The following is a 24,331-nucleotide window of genomic DNA, read 5'->3' as shown; positions in this document are numbered from 1 at the left end:
AATGAGACTTTTAAAAAAGAAAAAAAGACTATAGCTCAAGTCATGTTGATCATTTTGAAGATCAGGTGAATGAGACTTTTTAAAAAAGAAAAAAAAGACTATAGCTCAAGTCATGTTGATCATTTTGAAGATCAGGTGAATGAGACTTTTTAAAAAGAAAAAGACTATAGCTCAAGTTATGTTGGTCATTTTGAAGATTAGGTGAATGAGACTTTTTAAAAAAGAAAAAAAAGACTATAGCTCAAGTCATGTTGATCATTTTGAAGATCAGGTGAATGAGACTTTTTAAAAAAGAAAAAGACTATAGCTCAAGTCATGTTGGTCATTTTGAAGATTAGGTGAATGAGACTTTTTAAAAAAGAAAAAAAGACTATAGCTCAAGTCATGTTGGTCATTTTGAAGATCAGGTGAATGAGACTTTTTGAAAAAAGCGAACTGCTCTGATTAACCAAGTATAAGCAGACAAAACTGGTTGGAAAAATCAGTTTGTCGAATTTTAACCTCGTAAATCAATGAGGCAATCACTTAGGTCCAACAGACCAGTGAGAAACCCGAGAAAGTCTAGGCTGACCACGTGTTGTTACTTATACGAATGACTGATTCATCAATTATGGACATTCTATTCCAGTCTTAAATTACAGCTAATATACAATAATTAGAAACATAATTGCTTTAATATTATAAGAAGGGACGAGTTTTGGGAAAACATATGACGTAAGTACAAAATTGCCTCGTTATTTCTATATTAAAAACGAAATATTTTTGCTGTATTATAATATCCACTGTTTTCTGGGTAACCACTGTCAATCAGAGATCCTATTAGGGATACTTAACAAGGGAATCTCCATTAATATAATGGAAGAAGTGTATACCGGTATACTGTATATATATTTGCTGTGGTTTTAATTACCCGAATGATCAGCCACTAATTACATCAACGTTAATATTTCATAATAACTTTATATGATACAGACATTAAGAACAAACTTTAAATATGATTCATTGAGGTAATGTTTGACGCAAGACGATCTGAACGATTATAATGCAACACACGTGGCTTCAGTGAGGGTCTGTCAGTCAGTCGATACTTGCTCTCTAAACGTACCGTTCATACGTATAATTTTGTTAACAAGCGTGTGTGAAATTTATATTTAGTTTTACTGTGGGAATACGTTCCACGATTGGTCCTATTCAGTTGAAACACTTCTGTCAATATAGCAACATAGTTACAGAAGAAATTAGTTTTCATAATTGCTTTTATTGCGGGAAAGTTTCAAGTTAAGGCAATTCTTGTGTTATCACAGCCTCAGATGAAACGCAAACTCACGTTTCATGTGACAACAGAGATGTTGCTGTAGTTTACGGTGAAATTCGATAAATAACTTGAGAATGCAAAGAATTATAAAATGAAATGACCGTTTCACTGACATTTTCTTTTGCTTACTCAAATAGAAGTTTTTTTCTCTTCTCGAGATAGAATTAGTTACACATTTTAAACTTTGATTTTGAAAGTCTGACAAAGACTTTATGAAAATACGAAAATAAATCAAATGAATTAACAACATGGAGATTTCTAGTTCAGGTGGGTTCGTGTTATGTTTCTAAAATTTGTCTAGTTCAGGTTGGTTGGTGTTGTGTTTCTAAAATTTGTCTATTTCAGGTTGGTTAGTGTTGTGTTTCTAAAATTTGTCTAGGTCAGGTGGGTTAGTGTTGTGTTTCTAAAATTTGTCTAGTTCAGGTTAGTTAGTGTTGTGTTTCTAAAATTTGTCTATTTCAGGTTGGTTAGTGTTGTGTTTCTAAAATTTGTCTATTTCTGGTGGGTTAGTGTTGTGTTTCTAAAATTTGTCTATTTCTGGTGGGTTAGTGTTGTGTTTCTAAAATTTATTTAGGTCAGGTGGGTTAGTGTTGTGTTTCTAAAATTTGTCTTCTTCAGGTTAGTTAGTGTTATGTTTCTAAAATTTGTCTAGTTCAGGTGGGTTAGTGTTGTGTTTCTAAAATTTGTCTTGTTCAGGTTGGTTAGTGTTGTGTTTCTAAAATTTGTCTATTTCAGGTGGGTTAGTGTTATGTTTCTAAAATGTGTCCATTCCAGGTTCTGGTTAGTGTTATGTTTCTAAAATGTGTCCATTCCAGGTGGGTTAGTGTTGTGTTTCTAAAAAAATTTGTCTAAAAGTTCAGGTGGGTGGGTTAGTGTTGTGTTTCTGAAATTTGTCTAGTTCAGGTTGGTTAGTGTTGTGTTTCTAAAATTTGTCTAGTTCAGGTTGGTTAGTGTTGTGTTTCTAAAATTTGTCTAGTTCAGGTGGGTTAGTGTTGTGTTCCTAAAATTTGTCTTGTTCAGGTTGGTTAGTGTTGTGTTTCTAAAATTTGTCTCTTTCAGGTGGGTTAGTGTTATGTTTCTAAAATGTGTCTATTTCAGGTTGGTTAGTGTTATGTTTCTAAAATGTGTCTATTTCTGGTGGGTTAGTGTTGTGTTTCTAAAATTTGTCTAGGTCAGGTGGGTTAGTGTTGTGTTTCTAAAATTTGTCTTCTTCAGGTTAGTTAGTGTTATGTTTCTAAAATTTGTCTAGTTCAGGTGTGTTAGTGTTATGTTTCTAAAATTTGTCTATTTCTGGTGGGTTAGTGTTGTGTTTCTAAAATTTGTCTATTTCAGGTTGGTTAGTGTTGTGTTTCTAAAATTTATCTAGTTCAGGTGGGTTAGTGTTTGTTTCTAAAATTTGTCTAGTTCAGGTGGGTTAGTGTTGTGTTTCTATAATTTGTCTAGTTCAGGTGGGTTAGTGTTGTGTTTCTAAAATTTGTCGTCAGGTTGGTTGGTGTTGTGTTTCTAAAATTTGTCTAGTTCAGGTGGGTTAGTGTTGTGTTTCTATAATTTGTCTAGTTCAGGTGGGTTAGTGTTGTGTTTCTAAAGTTTGTCTAGTTCAGGTGGGTTAGTGTTGTGTTTCTATAATTTGTCTATTTCAGGTGGGTTAGTGTTGTGTTTCTAAAATTTGTCTATTTCAGGTTGGTTAGTGTTGTGTTTCTAAAATTTGTCTAGTTCAGGTGGGTTAGTGTTGTGTTTCTAAAATTTGTCTATTTCTGGTGGGTTAGTGTTGTGTTTCTAAAATTTGTCTATTTCTGGTGGGTTAGTGTTGTGTTTCTAAAATTTGTCTTGTTCAGGTTGGTTAGTGTTGTGTTTCTAAAATTTGTCTATTTCTGGTGGGTTAGTGTTGTGTTTCTAAAATTTGTCTAGTTCAGGTGGATTAGTGTTGTGTTTCTAAAATTTGTCTATTTCTGGTGGGTTAGTGTTGTGTTTCTAAAATTTGTCTAGTTCAGGTGGATTAGTTTCTAAGTTTCTAGTTGTGTTTCTGAGTTTTGAATCCTTGAATATTCTTAAGTTTTTCTAATATAAACTGGTTACTTATTTCACCGGTTCTAGTGTCTGTAAGAACGCTAACTTTAATTAATAGACATCTAAAAATGGGTTCAGCCTATAACGAAAATTGTGTTCCATATAAAGATCTGAGAACGACGTGTGGTGAGATTTCTAGTTTCTAACCAGAAGTGGGCTTAAACCTAATGAACTTATATTATTCCGGTTTATCTGACAGTTTGACTCTCTGTCAACTGATTACATTCCAATTATTTAAAACTATTATTACGGATTTTTGTTGGTTTAGTAACATAGGCACAATCTATCTGGATGTATTGTAACTGATACAATAAACCCAGTTGTTTTGGTATCTTGAACGTAAACTGTTCCAGCATTTTATTAAAATAAAAACATTACATGTATATTTGAAAAAGGCCCGGCATGGCCAAGCGTATTAAGGCGTTCGACTCGTAATCCGAGGGTCGCCGGTTCGAATCTCAGTCGCACCAAACATGCTTGCCCTCCTAGCCGTGGGGGCGTTCTAATGTGACGGTCAATTCCACTATTTGTTGGTAAAAGAGTAGCCCAAGAGTCGGCAGTGGGTAGCGATGACCAGCTGTCTTCCCTCTAGTCTTACACTGTTAAATTAGGGACGGCTAGCACAGATAGCTTTCGAGTAGCTTTGCGCGAAATTCAAAAACAAACAAATATTTTAAAACTACACATTAATTTATTTACTGATTATTTTCGGTTAAAAAATGTAATCGACTTTAATGGTTTATCAAATCCATCGTTATTGTTTGCTATGATTATTGCCTTGACTTATTTCTTCTTTTAAACGTAAATATGAATTCCTTCTATAAGATTTATATTTCTTTTTGAACTTTAATAACTGTGAGATTTAGAAAGTGATTTAAGAATGACTTTCAGTCATCTTGTTTTCTAAAAGCATGTTATGTTATCTTGTTATCATTATTGTATGAAGGCTTGAATTATGTTTATAACAAGTTTCTTGACTTGTGTAGACAAAAACAATATATTTCCATTCACGTTTCCCTTAACACCCTCAGGAAGCAGATCGATGAATAACACAATGTTCATGAATTAAACGGTTGGTTTTATTAACAACTTAAACTTTAACTCTTAAAATTAACTGAATACTGCAAGAAAAAAACGCTTGTTGACAGCGAAGTCTTTAATTGGAGTGTGGCGCAAGGTTTCAAAAGCTACGTTAAAGTGAACCTCTTGTTAAAAACGCGAACAAAATTATAGCAGTTCTTCTGAAACACTAACTGCAAACGTTAATTCAATAAATTATTCACATCGTTGTTTTTATGTGGTATTTAAAACACATCATAATTACCCATTGTCGTATTGGAAAAGAAATCCCACAGGTAATTGAGGATACACTGCTAATGTGTACTTGCATCTAGTTATCACACCGACTAAAAATATGCAAAATTAATTGATACAAATACTACATTTTTTAACCAAATAAGGACAACATAGTATAACAGAAATACACACGATTTTTTTTAAAGCAGATAATGACCTATGTGCCATTTCCTTGTATTATTTGAAGAATTGAACTAATTTTCTATGGCTGCGCACTAATAGATGTGCTGCGACAGGATTCCATAATTAGAAAGAGGAAAGACTGTTCTTTGACCTGTGACAAAAAAAAAAGCATTTTAGCTAGTAACCATAACTATAATTAATGTCGATTTTTAAACTGACATTGGCCCTGCATGGCCAGGTACTTAGAGTGCTCGACTGGTAACCTGAGGATCACGGCTTTAAATCCCCGTTTCATCAAACATGCTCGCTCTTTCAAAAGCCGTGGGGGCGTTATAAAGGAAGGGTGAATCCCACTATTCGTTGGTAAAAGAATAGCCTAAAAGTTCGTGGTAATGATTAGCTGCCTGCACTCTAGTCTTTCACTTCTAAATTACTGACGGTTAGTGCAGATAGCCCTCGTGTAGCTTAGCTCGAAATTCAAAACAAGCTAAGTTACAAGTCGTTCTTTGTACGGAGACACTTGAAATTTAACAAACAATGTTTTATACTCTTATCACTTTCACTAATTCGATTAAAGTATTAGAGTTTGAGCTGTGAGAATTATTTAACAGATTTAATCAAACAAACAAACAAACTGAAATTAGCTTTATACAATAATCAGTTCGTACAGTTGACTTATTTCTAAACGTTGCCAAAAAGTCTTAGCTCTAAAAAAACTGCATTAAAATATTTCCTATTTCAACAAAGAGACGACCCCTTCTTTCCAGTGGTTGAACTACCAAATGGGAGGGTTTTTACTACACTTAAACACGGGTTTTAATACCCGTGTTGGGCAGAGCACAAACAGTGTAGCTCTGTGTTTAATAATAAATAAACAAACTAACAAGGGCATAAAAAAACAGCAGTACGCACAAATAAACTAGCAAACTTAAATTAGTTAATTCTAATAACACCTGTAGCGGACTCTAGTCTCTTAACATCATGTCGACTGATGAATTGGTCAGGACTTAAAAACGTCTGGTTTTCTTCCTTTTTGTACAATTAATGCTTTATATCTTAAGTACCTGGTGAAATTCCTTAGTTACAGAACCAAGACAAGTGTACGTTTCAGATAAATTTCAAACCACGGTAGTAATAAATGAAATATTTGGGAAACTTGGTTTTTGTTTGCCTCAGTTCTTCCTGTTTTAAACTACATATCAGTATACTTATACAGCATTTTACAACTGTTAATGTCTTCTGAATATAAGGATTAATAATAGCATCTCAACTACTTAAGTTGAATAAGTTATCGGAAAGAAACTCATAAAATGAGCTTATATTCAGTATGTCCGTTCTGTCCACTAATTGTCTTACACTTGTCGATGCAGAACTCCTCCTATACGATAAGCAAGATTAACTGACTTGTTAATCCTTAGGGCTTTTCCGTTTTTGTGCTGCTCTGTTTACAGATGCAATCATTCGAGATTCTGGGGTCTTTGGACATTTGCAACCTGACATCGCTCGAATGCTATAGTTAACAATGCACGAGCTGTCACGTGCCAGTTCTGTCCATTGAGATGTCTCTCTCTTGCGCACGATGAAATGAAGGTGCGCCCTAGTAGTAGAAGTAGCAAATCCTCACGGGAAATATCCCTTTATTCGTGTAACGATCATTAGCGTTACACGCATTTAATATAAAGTGATAATTGATCGTGTTGGTTAACCTGCCAACAGATGGTGATGAATCAATTGTAATCATTTTGTTGCCACTTTGAATGTGTTACATACGAGCGTAACGGACCTTAAATAATTGGACACGTGGACGGATGAATAACTAACGCTGAGAAGAATACATACACCGTTATAGTTAGATAAAAAAAGGCATAAATAAAAATCCGTAACAGCTGATGTGGTACATCCATGGGTGTATATGGAGGCCTATATCAGTCAATATGGCGGATTAAAGACCTATAACAGCCATTGTAGCACCATACATTTAACTGAACCATTACACGACAGCAATATTTACATGGATACAAATTATTTGTGACTTATTAAAAGTTAAGCGATATAGATTAGCTAGATTATAAACTGTATTTCTGCATCTATGAAAACCACAAGATATTCGCAAATGTCTCCGAACATTACTGCTAGAGAGGTTAGGCGTGCTGAACTTATGTTTGTTTCTGTTTCATCTAATTTATAAAAGTCTAAGGTTTATTATATTCTTCCAGCGACAGCTCTTATGGCTCTACGTGTGATATACTCAACATTTTCTTTTTAATATTATTCTGCTATTAGTATATTTAAACTTCACGACACAATTGGTTATATGACCAACTTAGAGACCTATATTTTTTCAGATACATGTATCCCTAATTTTGAAATTCTCAACAGAGCGAAGATAGTTACACCAGCTGCCACAGAATAATGATACTGATTGTCAAGCACCCACAGGTGAGAGTGTGGAATATGTTGAGGCATTGAGACGCGAACCTTTAACTATTCAATCTCACAGAGCCTCCAACCCACGCTAACCAGTGAATTATTATATATTTGGTTTCAACTCTAACATTTTAGCATCATTTGCAATATTCACTATTTATAATAAAGAGAAGCTCCCCAGGGTCAGTCTGTAGCGGGCATTGTACAGATAGCCCATTGTGTAGCTTTGTACTGAACAACAAACAAAACAGTGAAAAAAATACACGAAAATGAAAAATGTTCCAGAAATTAAAAAAATTAAAAAACAAACTTACATTCTTACAACATATACACAGAACGGGATGGCCAGGTGGGTTAAGGTGTTCGACTCGTAACCTGAGGGTCACGGGTTCGAATCTCTGTCACACCAAACATGCTCGCCTTTTCAGCCGTGGGGGCGTTATAATGTGACGGTCAATTTCACTATTCGTTGGTGAAAGAGTAGCCCAAGAGTTGGTGGTGGGTGGTGATGACTAGCTGCCTTTCCTCTCGTCTTACACTGCTAAATTAGGGTCGGCTAGCGCAGATAACGCTCGTGTAGCTTTGCGCGAAATTAAGAAAACACAACAAATACACTTAATAGATTACCCCAAAATGCAGAACAAATCAGTTTCAAGCTATTATTAGTAACTGGCAATTATCAATAACGTTTTGAAACTGAGTCTTTATATTCTCTTAAACTTTATATCCCGAGCACCATGTTAATTTAGTGATTTGAATTAAAGAATGTTTTTTAAAGTAAGAAACACAAGTCACGGTTCTGTTTTATCACTTAGTCGTTTATCAAATTCTTCTTCATTCGACTTTAATTTTTATCTAGGTTTGCAGTAAGCCGCTTGAGTATTTTGTATTATTCAAGAGTTTTACACTAGGGTGACTGGTTCTGGTAGCATGCTTGGTGACAGGGCTTGAATTCGCGACCCGCAAGTCCAGCGTCCTAACCAACAAGCCATCCAGTTCTAAATTGTGGTGGTCCAGGATAACCAGGTGGGTTAAGACGTTCGACTCGTGACCTAATGATCACGGATTTGAATCTCAGTCACACCAAACATGCTTGCCCTTTCAGCCGTGGGGGCGTTATAATGTTACGAACAATCTCACTATTCGTCAGTAAAGGAGTAGCTCAAGAGTTGGCGGTGGGTGGTGATGACTAGCTGCCTTCCCTCTAGTCTCACACTACTAAATTAGGGACGGCTGGCACAGATAGCCCTCGAGTAGCTTTGCGAGAAATTCAAAACAAACAAACATTTCTTTTAATTGCCCCTTTCAGTGGCCCAGCGGAATGCATCCGGACTTATAATGCTAAAAAGCAAGTTTCGATACCCTTGGTGAGCGGAGCACTGATATTCCTTTATGTAGCTTTGTGTTTAGTTACAAACAACAAGAACTTCTAATAATTGTGGAAGTAATTCCTTCATAAAATGTTAGAGGGCGCTCTACATAACCAACCCTATCACTTTAGCACACAGTTCAGACTGTTAATCTTAAATGAGAGCACTTATAGAAATTAAAGTTTTAATCTGTTGAGTTATGTTTTTTGCAAAAGATATATATCTAAGCGTTTATGAACATTCATCACTTATAAAACTGTCTTAGCGTCAGTGCCGCGTTCATCAGGCACTGGTGTACCCTTAGTAAAGTACGAAGATAATAAAAATTAAAGAAATGAAAAAGGAAAAATATATTTTAAAATATTGTTTATTATTACTATACACTTGATATTTCATTATATATTATTATTATATGCACATCACTCAGTGGGCCCTAGATGACAACCTCATTTGCCCATTGGTTTCTTTGTTTTGAATTTCACGCAATGCTACACGAGGGTTATCTGCGAAAGCCATCTCTAATTTAGCAGTGTGAGACTAGAGGGACGGCAGGATAAAAACGGTACTGTTTAATCTAGAGGTCGTGTATTAGGTTTTGTTGACAATATAGTAGAAAGTTTAAAAAATACTTCTTCTCGTGAGGGTTTCATGATGTGTTTTTTAACATGACTTAATTTTCCTTATACTATGTGTTTTGTACTATCCAGAACTGTGAGACCAGTAATGTTTTCCTTGCATCATATTTATTGGCCCATTATGGCTGTCAGACAAAGAGACATATGATAAAAGTTTAAGTACACTTTTAAACTCTTTGTCTAAGTCTTCACTCAAAACCTATTTCCTTGTGCCCCTTAGGCTTAACTACAGAAAGCCTTAACCAGAATAGTATACGATTTAAATATTAGTCTAATAGCGTATAACATCTGATACATAATACTTGAACTATAATAGGCGTAGTGATACATCAGGATATGTTGCAATATTCGTTTTTTGTTTACAGAAAATTATGTATTTATTTTTGAAAGAGCATTTGTTTGTTTTTGAATTTAGCGCAAAGCTACACGAGGGCTATCTGCGCTAACCGTCCCTAATTTAGCAGTGTAAGACTAGAGGGAAGGCAGTTGGTCATCACCACCCACCGCCAACTCTTGGGCTACTCTTTTACCAATGAATAGTGGGATTGGCCGCACATAATATCGTCCCCGCGAAGGAAAGACCGAACATGTTTGGTCTGATGAGGATTCGAACCCACGACCCTCGAATTACAAATCAAACGCTCTTAAACACCTGTTTTATTGAAAGAATAAAAGTTTTATAACATTTCTACTTGGAACTGTGTACAGTGTTAGTTGTTAAAATTATCTCTATTCTAATAAAAACAGAGTTATAAGATAATTCTATAGAGAATCGTAGAGATATGATATTTAATTGTATAACGAATAAATACTGAACTTCATATAAATAGCAGTGAAATAAAGTTCATCAAAATTATTTTTGTTTTCAATATTTTAAATACATCTACTTTTTCCAAACATCGTTTGCTCACGTTTTCAAACAATTTTTATTAAGTGCTCTGCATTTTCAATTCGGTAATATCTTTATATGTCTTGCGAAATATTTGCTTGTTTTAATGTTGTGTATATATAGAGCTTTCTATACGCGACATATTCTAGGTTTATCAGAATTTCTTATTCAGGGCTAGTTGCGTGTCGTACGTCGTTAGATCGATATGTCTCTTGTATTACAATACGCCTCAGGGCGGAGTTCAGGGCTTAGCTTCACGAGCTAACTCCGTCTCGAGAACAGATATTTTAATCATGTGCTTGAATACGCGCATGAGCATAAGATCCTGAAATATTTTAGTCAAAAAAGTGAGTAACAGTGATGAATTTTCACTTAACTTTGATTTTTATCCGGCCACGTGCTCATAGCATTTCGAAAAAGAAAGTTGCCGAACTTAGAAATGAATTTGTCCTCAAAATAGAGGTAAATAAAACTCGGAGCTATGCTTAAACATGTTAGTTAGTTCAATACAAAATAAATAAACAGCGCGACATATCTTGAGTAAAAACGCAATTTGAATAAAGCTAGTTGTAAATTTCTGAAAGACCATGATAAAACGTTGAAATCCAATTTATAAACCACTGTATTTATATGATAGTTGGAAAATATAACACCGTTTATTATATTATTAAAAATATTGTACATACTAACGTTTTATTATTTTTGTCGTGTATTATACGTACTAAGTGTTTATCATATGTTGATGCTTTTAAGCAGTTTAAGTCTGGACATGTTTGTGCTCTAAATTGACTAAACAGCCAGGTCATATACAGAACTGTTGACTAGAGGATTATTTCTCTGTTTTGAATTTCGCGCAAAGCTACACGAGGGCTATCTGCGCTAGCTGTCCCTAAATTAGCAGTGTAAGACTAGAGGAAAGGTAGCTAGTCAAAACCACCCACCGCCAAGTCTTGGGCTATACTTTTACCAACGAATAGTGAGATTAACCGTCACATGATAACGTCCCCACAGCTGAAAAGGCAAGCATGTTTGATGTGACGGGGATTCGAACCCGCGACCCTCGAACTACGAGTCGAGTGCCTTAACTACGTGGCCGTGCCGGACATGACCAGAGGAAGAGCAATCAGTCAGCACAGCCTGGAGAGTAACACAATTAAATAACACTACTATAATTCTCCATAGTCGGGTATGAGAAAGTGAACCTTCGGATCCGCAGCCCGGCACGCTAACCATGAGGGCACACGAATCAGTGAGATCATTTCAGGATGTCTGTTTAGTAGTTCACGGCTTATGAAATATGTGTTGAAGCTATAAAATGGCAGAATAAAATATGTTGGTACTTTTGAAGGATAACAATTTACCATGCTGTTGATTTTCACACATACTAGGTATTAATTAAAACTTTTAATTTCACAAAGTCTCTAAAGTAAAACAATTAATTAAAGTTCATCACATATTTTAATAGTAACACAAATAGTTTGATTATCGGTCTGTATTTCTTTACACGGAAACACCTGATAAGAAATATGTGCTAAGCCTATCAACGTTACCAGTAAGACGTCTTCACTGACGAACTTGTTAGTTTAGTTCATTTTGAATGGAAGGTACACAACATGTTATATGCCCTGCATTCGCTGCTTTAAGTTATTTGTAGTAACGTTACTATGATGGGAATAGATATACATACATATACAGATTTTGTTCTTAATAGTGTAATGTGTGTGCTCATCTCTTTATCTCTCATTGGCCCCCTATGCACAGCGGTGTGTCTGCGGACTTACAACGTTAGAAACCGGGTTTCGAACAAACAGAATCCAAACCCCTTTATTCACTGTTTTGTTTGTTTGTAGTTAAGCACAAAGCTACACAATGGGTTGTCTGTGCAACTGGAGGCTTTATTCAGTGATTGTACTAGGTGTTATTTAATATATTTTCTATGCGCATTTCCCAGATACTCTGCCCTAACCAAAAGATTTTTCTACATCAAACTTCTATATATAATATATTAATTACTTTATTTTGCATTCAGTAATATTTTTTTTCTGTCTAACATAAATATTTTACGTCATCAACGTAAGGAGATAAAACAAGTCTTTAGTGGTTACTAAACTTTGATGTTGTTCTTCGAAGAGATCCTATTGTTAGAGTAAATAAAAATACAACAAATCTATTTGATATTCTTTTTTCCACACCTCTCTTAAAAGAGACCCGGCATGGCCAGGTGGTTAAGGTGTCTGAATCGTAATTCAAGGGTCGCCGGTTCAAACTCTCCTCGCACCAATTATGGTCGCCTTTTCAGCCGTCGAGGCGTTATATGCTACGATCAATCCCACTATTCGTTGGTAAAAGAGTAGCCCAACAGTTAGCGGTGGGTGGTGATGACTAGCTGCCTTCCCTCTAGTCTTACACACCTAAATTAGAGACGGCTAGCGCAGATAGCCCTCGTGTAGCTTTGCGCGAAATTCAAAACAAACAAACAAACCCTTAAAAGAAGTAGTTGAAGTTAAACCCATGAAATATAGTATACACTGCGCTAACATTTCCTTGAATATTCCCGCTCAAACTGATCTTCATGTCTTCTTCCCAAAACTTCTCAATCGACCGTTACTCCTTTACTTGTCGGCGGACTGACGTCGATTTATTATAACTCTGATTATCAGTGATGTCGAGGAACCCACTTGTTGAGAAATTTATATGCAAAAACGGCTCGTTTGGGTTGAGAAAATATTTTACAAAGAAGAGCGAACAACGTTTCGACCTTCTTCGGTCATCGTCAGGTTCGCAAAGAAAGAGGTAACTGACCGGAAGCTGACCACATGTTTGAAAGGGATTGTGTAACTGAGTGTCGGAATGTAGAGGGCGGTGTTAGATGTTTGAATATATAATTTTATTTATTATATTATATTAATATGTAAAATATTTTCTCAACCCAAACGAGCCGTTTTTGCATATAAATAACTCTGATTTAATACTCGCAGATATCTTTCTTGTATTTTTTTACTTAGGTCTTTCTAAGAACTTTTTATGAGCTCAAAGATCAAATAGCTAAAAAATGTATATTTTAGGCTCCTATTCATCCATAGTTATAGCAATCGTGTGCCAACACACTGACGTACTAAAAGGTTGGGTTTATCCACTTTGAGTCTTTTTAAGATGGATCGGAATTAAAGCTCACAAAAATAGGGATTTGGTACAAAGATTCCTTCTTGTTGAGGCCTGGCATGGCCTAGTGCGTTAAGGCGTGCGCTTCGTAATCTGAGGGTCGCGGGTTCGCGCCCGAATCGCGCCAAACATACTCGCCCTCCCAACCGTGGGGGCGTTATAATGTGACGGTCAATCCCACTATTCGTTGGTGAAAGAGTTGCCCAAGAGTTGGCGGTGGGTGGTGATGACTAGCTGCCTTCCTTCTAGTCTTACACTGTTAAATTAGGGACGGCTAGCACAGATAGCCCTCGAGTAGCTTTGTGCGAAATTCCAAAACAAACAAACAAATCCTTCTTGTTGATCCCAAGCAGTGATACAGATAATTTTAGGTTTATCTGGTTTCAAAATTAACCATGTCTGGATTGCGTTGCTGAGCTATGTTGCATCTCGCGCCTCTTTCATTTTTGTGGATTTTTCTCATATAGTTGTGATTGCTGAGAATGAATACCTTATCGAGATTTAAATTTACAGTAGGCTCGGCAAAAACAGGTGGTTAAGTTGTTTGACTCGTAATCCGAGGGTTGCAAATTCGAATCCCCGTCATACCAAACGTGATAGCCCTTTCAGCCGTGGGGACATTATAATGGCACGATCAATCCCACTATTCGTTGGCAAAAGAGTAGCCCATGAGTTAGCGGTGGGTGGTGATGACTATCTGTCTTTCCTTCTAGTCTTACGCTGCTAAATTAGGGACGGTTAGCACAGAAAACCCTCATGTTATTGCTTTGCGCGAAACTGAAAAACAAATAAAATTTACAGTAACTAAATATATATTATTTCGGTTGCGAACATTATTATATCACACATAACAAATTACAATCACAACATTTATCTGTAATGGAGTACGTCTTACTCTTACAAATCAACTCATAACAGGTTTCATGCTCTTGGTTGTGGCCTTATAAAACACTTTATAACCAAGTGATACTGGTTCACGGTTTCTCAATTCTTTCAACTCTTCAGATGTTAAGTTTGTTACTGTTTTTTCATAATTCCACAAAATTTCCTCTTCTCTAGAGATTCATTAAAAATCTCGAACAGAGAATGACCAATCTTAAGTCACAATGAAATTACTGACCAGTCAATTCTTAAGCCTTCAGTTCTGAAGAACTTATCTTTTGTTAATGGTTGTTGTTGTTTTGAATTAAGCACAAAGCTACACAATGGGCTATCTGTGCTCTGCCCACCACGGGTATCGAAGCCCGGTTTTTAGCGTTGTAAGTCCGCAGACATACCGCTGAGCCACTGGAGGGCCTTGCTAATGGTTGATAAGCGAAAATTATTTCTTTAGGTATTAAAGGAACATCTGTAGACTTTTGTACAGTTTTTGGCAAACTCGTTAAGCCTTTAAGGAATGTTGTTATTTGTTATTAAGCGCATAGCTACAACAAAGGGTTATCTGTGTTCTGTCCATCACGGCTATCAAAATCCAGTTTCTGGTAGTATAAGTCCGCTGTGCCACTGTGGGCCTTTCAAAAAAACTATCTCTCTTTGAATTATCATTTCTTCCGAGTATAATATTATAAAAAACTTATAATTATGGAAGTTATAACATACATAGTATGAGGTACTCTACCATTTTTTCCTGAAAATCTGTCAATACGGCTTTCGGTGTTCTAGGTGTTTCTCTCAATCTAAAACAATAAGGTGTAGAGATGTCAATTTTTGAAATTGTTGGGATTCGTTCAAGAACATCATAATGTTCATCGCGATATATACCAAATTATTTCAATTTTTCTCACAGGTGTGGTAAACATAATCGCTAATATGTAATTGTATTTTTAAATGTTTGTTTCCTGGTTTCTTTTCTATGTACACTTATCAGCACGCCAGATATCGACAATGCATTGTAGCATAGGAATGAATTACACAATTCCACGATAAAGCTCGGGTTTCCATATAACCATTAATATCTTGCAATGCAAACTTTCTTCCAATGTGACCCTTAACGTCATTTTCACACAGATCGTAATTTCTGTAGAGCGCCCTCTAACATTTTATAAAGGAATTACTTCCACAATAATTACAAGTTGTTGTTGTTTGTAACTAAACACAAAGCTACATAAAGGAATATCAGTGCTCCGCTCACCAAGGGTATCGAAACTTGCTTTTTAGCATTATAAGTCCGCATGCATACCGCTGGGCCACTGGAAGGGGCAATTAGAAGAAATGTTTGTTTGTTTTGAATTTCTCGCAATGCTATTCGAGGGCTATCTGTGCTAGCCGTTTCTAATTTAGTAGTGTGAGACTAGAGGGAAGGCAGCTAGTCATCACCACTCACCGCCAACTCTTGGGCTACTCTTTTACCAACGAATAGTGGGATTGACCGTCACATTATAACGCCCCCACGGCTGAAAGGGCAAGCATGTTTGGCGCGACGGGTATGCAAACCCGCGACACTCAGATTACGAGTCGCACGCCTTAACACAGTTGGCCACGCCGGGCCTTAGAAGAAATGAAAACTTTAAAATATAAATTTGGTATTACTAATAACTTTACGATAACTGCAAAGTTTCGTCTTAAACATTTAAGTAAATAGTATACCAACTTTCTTCTATTTACGTTTTTCTGAGATTCTTTTTAGTAACAAGATACTCTCTCTGTTTTTTCGATTACATGTATTAAACCTATTAAACTGATTTTATATTCAGAGCTTCTAATTTCTTAAAGAATTTTTTAATTTTCTTCCTAAAATTTATCAATCTGTATAAATGTAAGGTAATCTCTAAACCTCTCTGTCATTATCATTTTCATTTAAATCATTACAGAGATTTATTTAAAAAATACTCATGATACAACGGTCAGTCTAGGGATTTACAACGCAAAAATCAGGGGTTCAATTACCTTTGGTGGATACAGCAGATAGCCCAGGGTGGCTTTGCTGTAAGAAAAACACACACAGTTAACAATCTTAAAGAGTGCTTCCGTTTCAGTGACCGTACGTTACGGCTTACTCTCGTGTTTAATATTATCTTTCCTGCATGAGTTCTATATTACCCGTCAGTCCGTTTTCTTCTGAATCTATCTTCTCAAGTAAAACTTTACTGTTGTCTCGCTCTTAACTATTTCTTGTTTTTCTTTGTAACACTTTCTTGTTTAGTTACATCATTTTAATTTGTTAGATAACACTATGTAATACAAATTTTGTTCCTGGATAGTATGTGCTATTTCTTAATTACTTATGTTGTAAAAGTACAGAAAATGGCCATTATTCCCTTCAAACTTTGCTTTTTTAACCTGGATAATGAAATTTAGAAATTAACCTATTTTCTGTGTAAAAATGGGCAAATTTACATATTTCATTTACACAAGGTCTGAATAAAACAACATATGAATCAAGATTTACATGTATTTATACTAAAATTATACAAAAAATGTTTAGAAGTGAGTAGCTTTTCGAGATTTACGACTGTAATGTTAAGCACTTTCACGTATCAACTCCCAAATATAGTCTCCCATCACGTTTTCGTTATACGCTCCCAGGTCATAAAAGCAAAGTTTGAAGAAAAAAATAGGTATTTTCCATTTATTTTAGGCCTAAGCAATTGGGAAATAACACTTTCTGTCCAGGAACAAGAAAAAGTAAAAATCTGTGTTACATAGTGTTATTTTAATCTAACTTATAACTTTTTGATTGAAACTCACTTGGTTTTTTATAACACTTTCTTCTTTATTCATTTTTAGGTAGTTTTTGTATTACCTTGTTTCTAGTTCAATATTGCCAAGTTTAGTTTTTGTATTACCTTGTTTCTAGTTCAATATTGCACAGTTTAGTTTTTGTATTACCTTGTTTCTAGTTCAATATTACCAAGTTTAGTTTTTCTATTACATTGTTTCTAGTTCAATATTGCCAAGTTTAGTTTTTGTATTACCTTGTTTCTAGTTCAATATTACCAAGTTTATTTTTTGTATTACCTTGTTTCTAGTTCAATATTATCAAGTTTAGTTTTTGTATTACCTTGTTTCTAGTTCAATATTGCCAAGTTTAGTTTTTGTATTACCTTGTTTCTAGTTCAATATTGCCAAGTTTAGTTTTTGTATTACCTTGTTTCTAGTTCAATATTGCCAAGTTTAGTTTTTGTATTACCTTGTTTCTAGTTCAATATTACCAAGTTTAGTTTTTGTATTACCTTGTTTCTAGTTCAATATTACCAAGTTTAGTTTTTGTATTACCTTGTTTCTAGTTCAATATTACCAAGTTTCCGCTGGACATTTGTTTAAAATAATTACACTTTTCTTTATCTGGCAATCTTGTACTTGCCCGTTTGTTGTTCGAGTATCGATATGGCCTACGTTACCACTATCAAATCTGCTATCCGATATCAACAACTCAAAATATTTTTGTGTCGTGTCTACATTATTTAAATTAACCGTTTCTGGTTCTTTATCACGCTCTCTTGGTTGAAGCCAATAATGTTTCACATACGTAGAAGTCCTACGGTTGAAATATTGCATCGAAAACTTACATGGAAAGCGTAAGTTTAATCTTGTGAAAAAATAATTCGATTGTCATGAGACTTTACTCAGTTGATTATCATCCATCAGTTTAATGTTTAACATGTTTAAACTCTGACTATTATGTAGACACTGATAAGGCACGAACAGAATCGACTGCTATTCCAAACTTCGATTGAACACACTTCTATTATAACTTCAAGAGTTATTTTGGAGTCCCCAGCTGATACAGCGGTGAGTCTACGGATTTACAACGCTACAATCAGGGGCTCGATTCCTCTCGGTGGACTTAGCAGATGGCCCGATGTGGTTTTGCTATAAGAAAACACACACACTTATAGTGGGTGGTACTTTAGAAATAACAACTTCTATTGGAGTTACTTTATAGCTACTACTATTTCATTTTGTCGCGTCGTTCAAGAACGGCCAACAAAATTTACCTGAAACCCACACACGAGTCTAACATCACTTAACCTGGTCAAATATCGAAATTTTTAATAGCTTTAAGGACATTATCTTCAATGATTTATTTCGTCCTCAGAGTTTCAATCCCGTGTTCTCTTCTATGAAGAGTTTACTTGCCAGTACGTTTTGTTTGTGAAACTTCAGTTTGATTTGTTTTGTCCTCAATCGTTCTACCACTTGGGAATAGCTTAACCATACAGAGAGAGGGTCGGCCATTTTGTTAAGCATAAGAAACAACTAACTCGCTTTCATTAAATTAGTTAATAAATAAAAGATGAATACAACTCCTAGAAAATGCTAAATAAATTGAAACTTTTACTAAGTGTTAGGGTGTTAATAAAGTAACACTACAACTGTTAAACACACGCAAAAATGTTAGAAACACACACTGAATTAATTTTTTAGATCAATTTCACGTATCTTTTGCTTTCGTCTGCCATTATTAGATCGATACTTGGGCGCCCTCTATACTTTAACAGGTACTAACACGAAAATATATATTTGGAGAAAGTTATAAACCATTTTATGATATCGTTGCTTACCGAATAAACCTACCTATCACTTTAGAGTTATGAAAATAAAATTGACTATAAAGTGTCAGAAATATACTTGAAGTGTTTGTCACTCTTCTGCTTTCCCCCTGCCTCTCACTTTCTTTTCAACTTCTTATAATGTAAGGTCTCGAGAGTGCTAGTGATGGGATGCGTTACAATGAAATTACACTCTTTAGTGGTAGTTTAATTTTCCAACCACATTTTCATGATGTTCCTCTGTGCATGAAATTTTAAATCCAATCAACGAGACTACGGTCTGGAAACAAGGAATGTGAAATTTCTACCTTGAGGGCGGAACGTAATCATTAAAATCTCTAGTAAGGAACTCATACATACTACAGAAAACTTGAACATATATATATGTACATATTATATGTTTGTATACGATTACCCATGAATTTATATAGACGTATAACCTATTCTGGATGCAACTATATTTAATTTTAGTTGTTATCATAGTAAACAACTGAATTACTTTGGGCTTTACTTGTCAGTTGTTAAGCACAAAGCTACACAATGGGCTATGTGTGCTATGCCCACTATCGGCATCGGATCCCGTATTTTAGCGTTATAAGCCTTCAAACTTACCGCCGAGCCACTGGGGAGAGAGTATATATATAATCAAATCAAGAAAGACGAATAATAAATAAATCTCAACTTACACATTACTTCCAATAACTAGGGTTAGTTTATTTTATCTCAACAAAATTATTTCAGAGGCCAAAAGGGATTTTTAGTGTTACCAAACGCGTGTAGTTAACAGAAGGTTTGAATATTGACTTACACTTACAACAAGTATGATGCTGCAGGTTTCCGTTAAGGAAAAATCGAATATTCAGTTACTCTTACTAGATATGTGGTGCTGAAGGATTCCTTCTAAGACAAAATACAAAATTTAGGTACAATTTTTCAAATATGTATTGCCGCTAGTTTCTGTTGACGAGAGGTCGAATATATAAGTTCAAATAGACTTGGCCAAAATGTTTACATACTGTTCTATATTGATGCTATTGTCTACATACATAAAGTAGTTATTGAGTACATGCCCAAGTAGTAACAGAGAAGGTAGTTTGTGATCGAACAAACATATACGAGAGTTGTTATTCTGGTTTGTATAAGTTGTTTTGAGCATACACACGTATAAAACTGTTTTGTATAAAAGGGTATATATTTTGATGTAATCTTTATCAAAACGTATAAACGCTTTGTTAATAAAACTTCCCTGTACTTGGTGTACAGGTATGCCTTATTACTTACCGAAAATGATACAACACTATCAAACTGTTCGACTGTACTGTAATGGTATGAAACAAATGAACATCGCCAAAATAGTAGGGTACTTCCAGAGTGCTGTATGTATAAAGAATCCTGAAACGTCACCTGACTGCATGAAATGTTGTTCCATAAAAGTTAACAGGTAGTCGCCGAAATACTACTGCCCAAAAAATGGAAATGGTACACTACAGGTATAAAATAGAGGTGATATCTTGCCATATGCTAGGGTAAAATGTGATAATAACTTTATGTGCCAGGATGATAATGCGACAGCCCACAACGTGCATATCGTTAGGACTATCTCCACCTGGAGAACTCCACCTGGAGAACGGTACAAGAGTCCCGTGGCTAGAATATTCTCTACATTGTAATCGTATTGAGAACTGTTGAACAGAACTGAATCAAAAAATTGCTAACCATGACCCTAAAGCAGCCACTGTAGCTGAGTTACAGTGCCCTCTAGTGACAAGTTGACAGCATGCCATATCGTTTTATGGGGGTTCAAAGAGTACAAGGACGATTAACCAAGAATTGGATGTTCAATGTGAACTGATATAAGGTTACAACACTGGTTGTAATAGTTTGGTGGTATATTTTGTCATTATATATGTTTTGGTATGGTTTTATTGTAATAGGTAAAATGCCGGATTACAAGTATCTAATAAGCATTTCGATGTTCTAATAAATCGTTCATGATGTCTATTAAATCTCTTTCATTATACAAATCACATATGCATGTGTTTAATAAACCATGTACTTCACAGTTTGAGATCGTTCAATATGTTTTTATTTCATCTATTAGACTCACTTATTTGTTACAAAATATGCAAACATTTTGAGTGACTGAATATCACTCATTTTATATTAAAGAAAGATTAAGTGACAGACAGTTATTTTACAACAAATTTGAAAAGGCCGTAATAAACAGTACAGTAAAATACACATTTATATCTAAAGTTACAAGTTAGATCAAGTGGTTAGGACGCACGACTTGTAATCTGAAGGTCACGGGTTCGAATCCCGGTCACACCAAATATGTTCGTCCTTTCAGCCATGGGAGCGTTATAATGTTACGGTCAATCCCACTATTCGTTGGTAAAAGAGTATCCCAAGAGTTGGCGGTGGGTGGTGGTGACTAGCTGCTTTCCCTCTAGTCTTACACTGCTAAATTAGGGACGGCTAGCGCAGATAACCCTTGTGTAGCTTAGCTCGAAATTCAAAACAAAGTTACAAGTCGTTCTTTGTACGGAGACACTTGAAATTTAACAAACAATGTTTTATACTCTTGTCACTTTCACTAATTCGATAAAGTATTAGAGTTTGAGCTGTGAGAATTATTTAACATATTTGATCAAAGTATCTGTAGTATAAAAGTATTGAAAGACCATAAAGGAAGTTATTGAGTTGTAACAAACAGAGTATCCTTGAGATAAAGGTCGTTTTAATTGTGTTTTTTTATAGAAACTGCCGGTTCTAGGGCCTTACACTTGAGGGCGACAAATGAATATTTTTGGGCCCAAAACTGCGGTTTTCTTTTAAACATCGCATGCCAGTTAGCAAGGTAGCTCAACGGGTTTGGAAAGGAATGTATGGCCGTATTTTCTACTGCTTAAAGCTATCTACATTTTAGTGATTTTAAAGAAAACTTGACCACCCACCCATTGCTACAAGACCGCTATTTCTAATACTAACTTCCAAGTTTTATAGTAAATATGTATGAAACGATAATACTGAAGAGCATCTTTAAATAAAGAAGTTTCTGAATTACTTCGAATTCCATTTTCAACGTTAAAATCCTATAAATTTATATATAAAATAATTTGCATTTATATTACGGAATGACCGGCACGGCCATGTAGTTAAGGCGCTCTACTCGCAATGTAAGGGGCGCGGGTTCGAATTTCTGTCACACCAAACATGTTTATCTTTTCAGCAGTGGGGCATTATAATGTGACGGTTAATCTCACTATTAGTTAGCAAAAAGAGTAGCCCAAGAGTTGGCGGTGGGTGGTGATGACTAGTATTCCCTTAGTATTTCGCTGATAAATTTGGGACGGCTAACGCAGATAGCTCTAGTGTAGCCTTTTTCGAAATTCAAAACAAGCAAACTGTAACGGAAATGACATGTGCGTGCATATATATTTAGATAGTAATGTGTGCGCGTATTATCATAACAGACAAAATTGGGTATTATTATAATAGAATAGTATAGACTCGCAAAACATTTACGTTCAGATTAATGTCTATTGCAACAGGATTTGTAGAATAATATAAAATAAATTTTAGTCGAAGACACAAAAACCTTGTCATTCTATAATTTTGCTGTTGGCACGCGCTGTAAGAATTTTATCCAATTAAACAGTGCAATCGTCTGCTTGCATTAGATAGGTGAAAAGCGGAACGGGCAAGTCAGTTCAATTGCTCTATTAATGAAGGTATAACAAAAATTAGATAAATGTAAGTATTCTTTATCAACCATTTAGTACAATAACAAAAAAAGTTTAAAGTTTTCTAAAAGATTTGACATTAGGTCCAGGCACAACATTATAAATATCTTTATAGATACTATTGAGTGCATTATAGTTTAGTCCTAGTAAAGCTAATGTAGACAATGTACGCGGTGTTAATTTATCCATTTATCGAACTTAGGCCTAGCATTAGGCCTATTCTACAAATCTTGTGTTTCAAGAAATGCTGTTGCAATAAAGTTATTAATTTGACAGCAAACGTTGTGAGGGTCTCTACCAGTTAAAAATATTATAAATTTAAAAAAAAAACATTAGCTGTTTGAACGAGTACTTTCATTTTAAAGAATTTACAAAGTTAGGCGAAGGTTTTTCATTATTATTTTAAAAAAAATGGTTTGAACTGTTTTTGATGTCACTCTTCTAGAAACTGTTTACATATAAAGATAGGTATATAGAAGTAATGTACAACATTTAACATACAAGTAGTATGGGTAACTAGAACAAGCAAAAGGTTACGAAGGGCCTTATCACATAGGTGTTTATATTATATCTATATATACACTTGGCCTGATTAACTATGGCTATTTGAGATACATCTCAAGCAGATTCCTGGCTGGTGTCTGGTTTACATATACTGTATCTGTATCTACACTTGACCTGACTAAATATTGCTATTCTGTGAGATACATTTCAAATAATTCCCGGTAGGTGTCTGGTTTATATATATACTGTATCTATTTATATATATATCTTTAGCCTGATTAACTATTGCTGTTCTGTGAGATACATCAGAACTAAATTCCCAACAGGCCTGGCTTGAGATTTCCTGTTTCTTTTGTCTCCGTAGACACTTTTCACTTGACAGTCATTCAGTTCTCAGCAGATTAGTTTGAAACTTTGTAAGGCTTAATACCTTATTCCGATACGCCCAGTAAACGTTTCAGTTTTTTTTCTTTAATTTAGGCTTTTGTTAGGATTTTGCGAGGTAAAAGGTGAAACAATCTAAAATGTATATTTGGTTGCCTGGGCTATCATATCTATAGCAATTAAGATGAAAATTGGTTTCAGTATAACTTTCTGTGTGACCAGCTCATTAACATTCAAAAAAGTTAGATTTTCCCATTTTAAATTTTTTTAACGAGTTTCAGACTTTACAAAAAAGCATAATTTTAGGTTTTTGACAATTACTCATCCGTATTTCGGCCACGTTTCATGGTGTTTCGTAGCATAGGTCACAAGTAGCAACAAGGAACATCCAATATAATCAGTACGGAAGTCCCCACACACAAACATTTGTTTAACGGAACTGATTTCGGCTTGATGGTCGTAAACTTTTCCTAAATAGAAATATAGACGTTATAGGGTTTTCTTTTTTGTCTTTTTCTCAATATTTCGGCGAGAAAAGCACAATTTGGAGTGTTCGTAAACTATTCATATGCTTGTGAACCAACTTGCACGGGATTTGACACAAAAATACCTTCTTGTACGTCCCAAGAAGTAATTTACTTAGAGAATTTTTTTGTTGTTGTTTTTCAAAATGGTCGTGTTAGGATTGCGAGGCAGAGACATCTTGCACCCGCTCGCGAATGGTGGTCTCTTTACCCTTTTCAAAATATTCTACAATATACCATGATCATCTAAATTTGTTTGAAAGTGTTTGTGTGTATCCTTTGATAACGAGAAACCCACTTGGAATAAAAATGTATCTCAGAATGGTTGGTATTAGTA

Source organism: Tachypleus tridentatus, chromosome 10, assembly GCF_004210375.1.
Source record: "Tachypleus tridentatus isolate NWPU-2018 chromosome 10, ASM421037v1, whole genome shotgun sequence".
NCBI classification, from domain to species: Eukaryota; Metazoa; Arthropoda; class Merostomata; order Xiphosura; family Limulidae; genus Tachypleus; species Tachypleus tridentatus.
The sequence above is the reverse complement of the archived record's forward strand: the minus strand, read 5'-3'. Positions refer to the sequence as shown.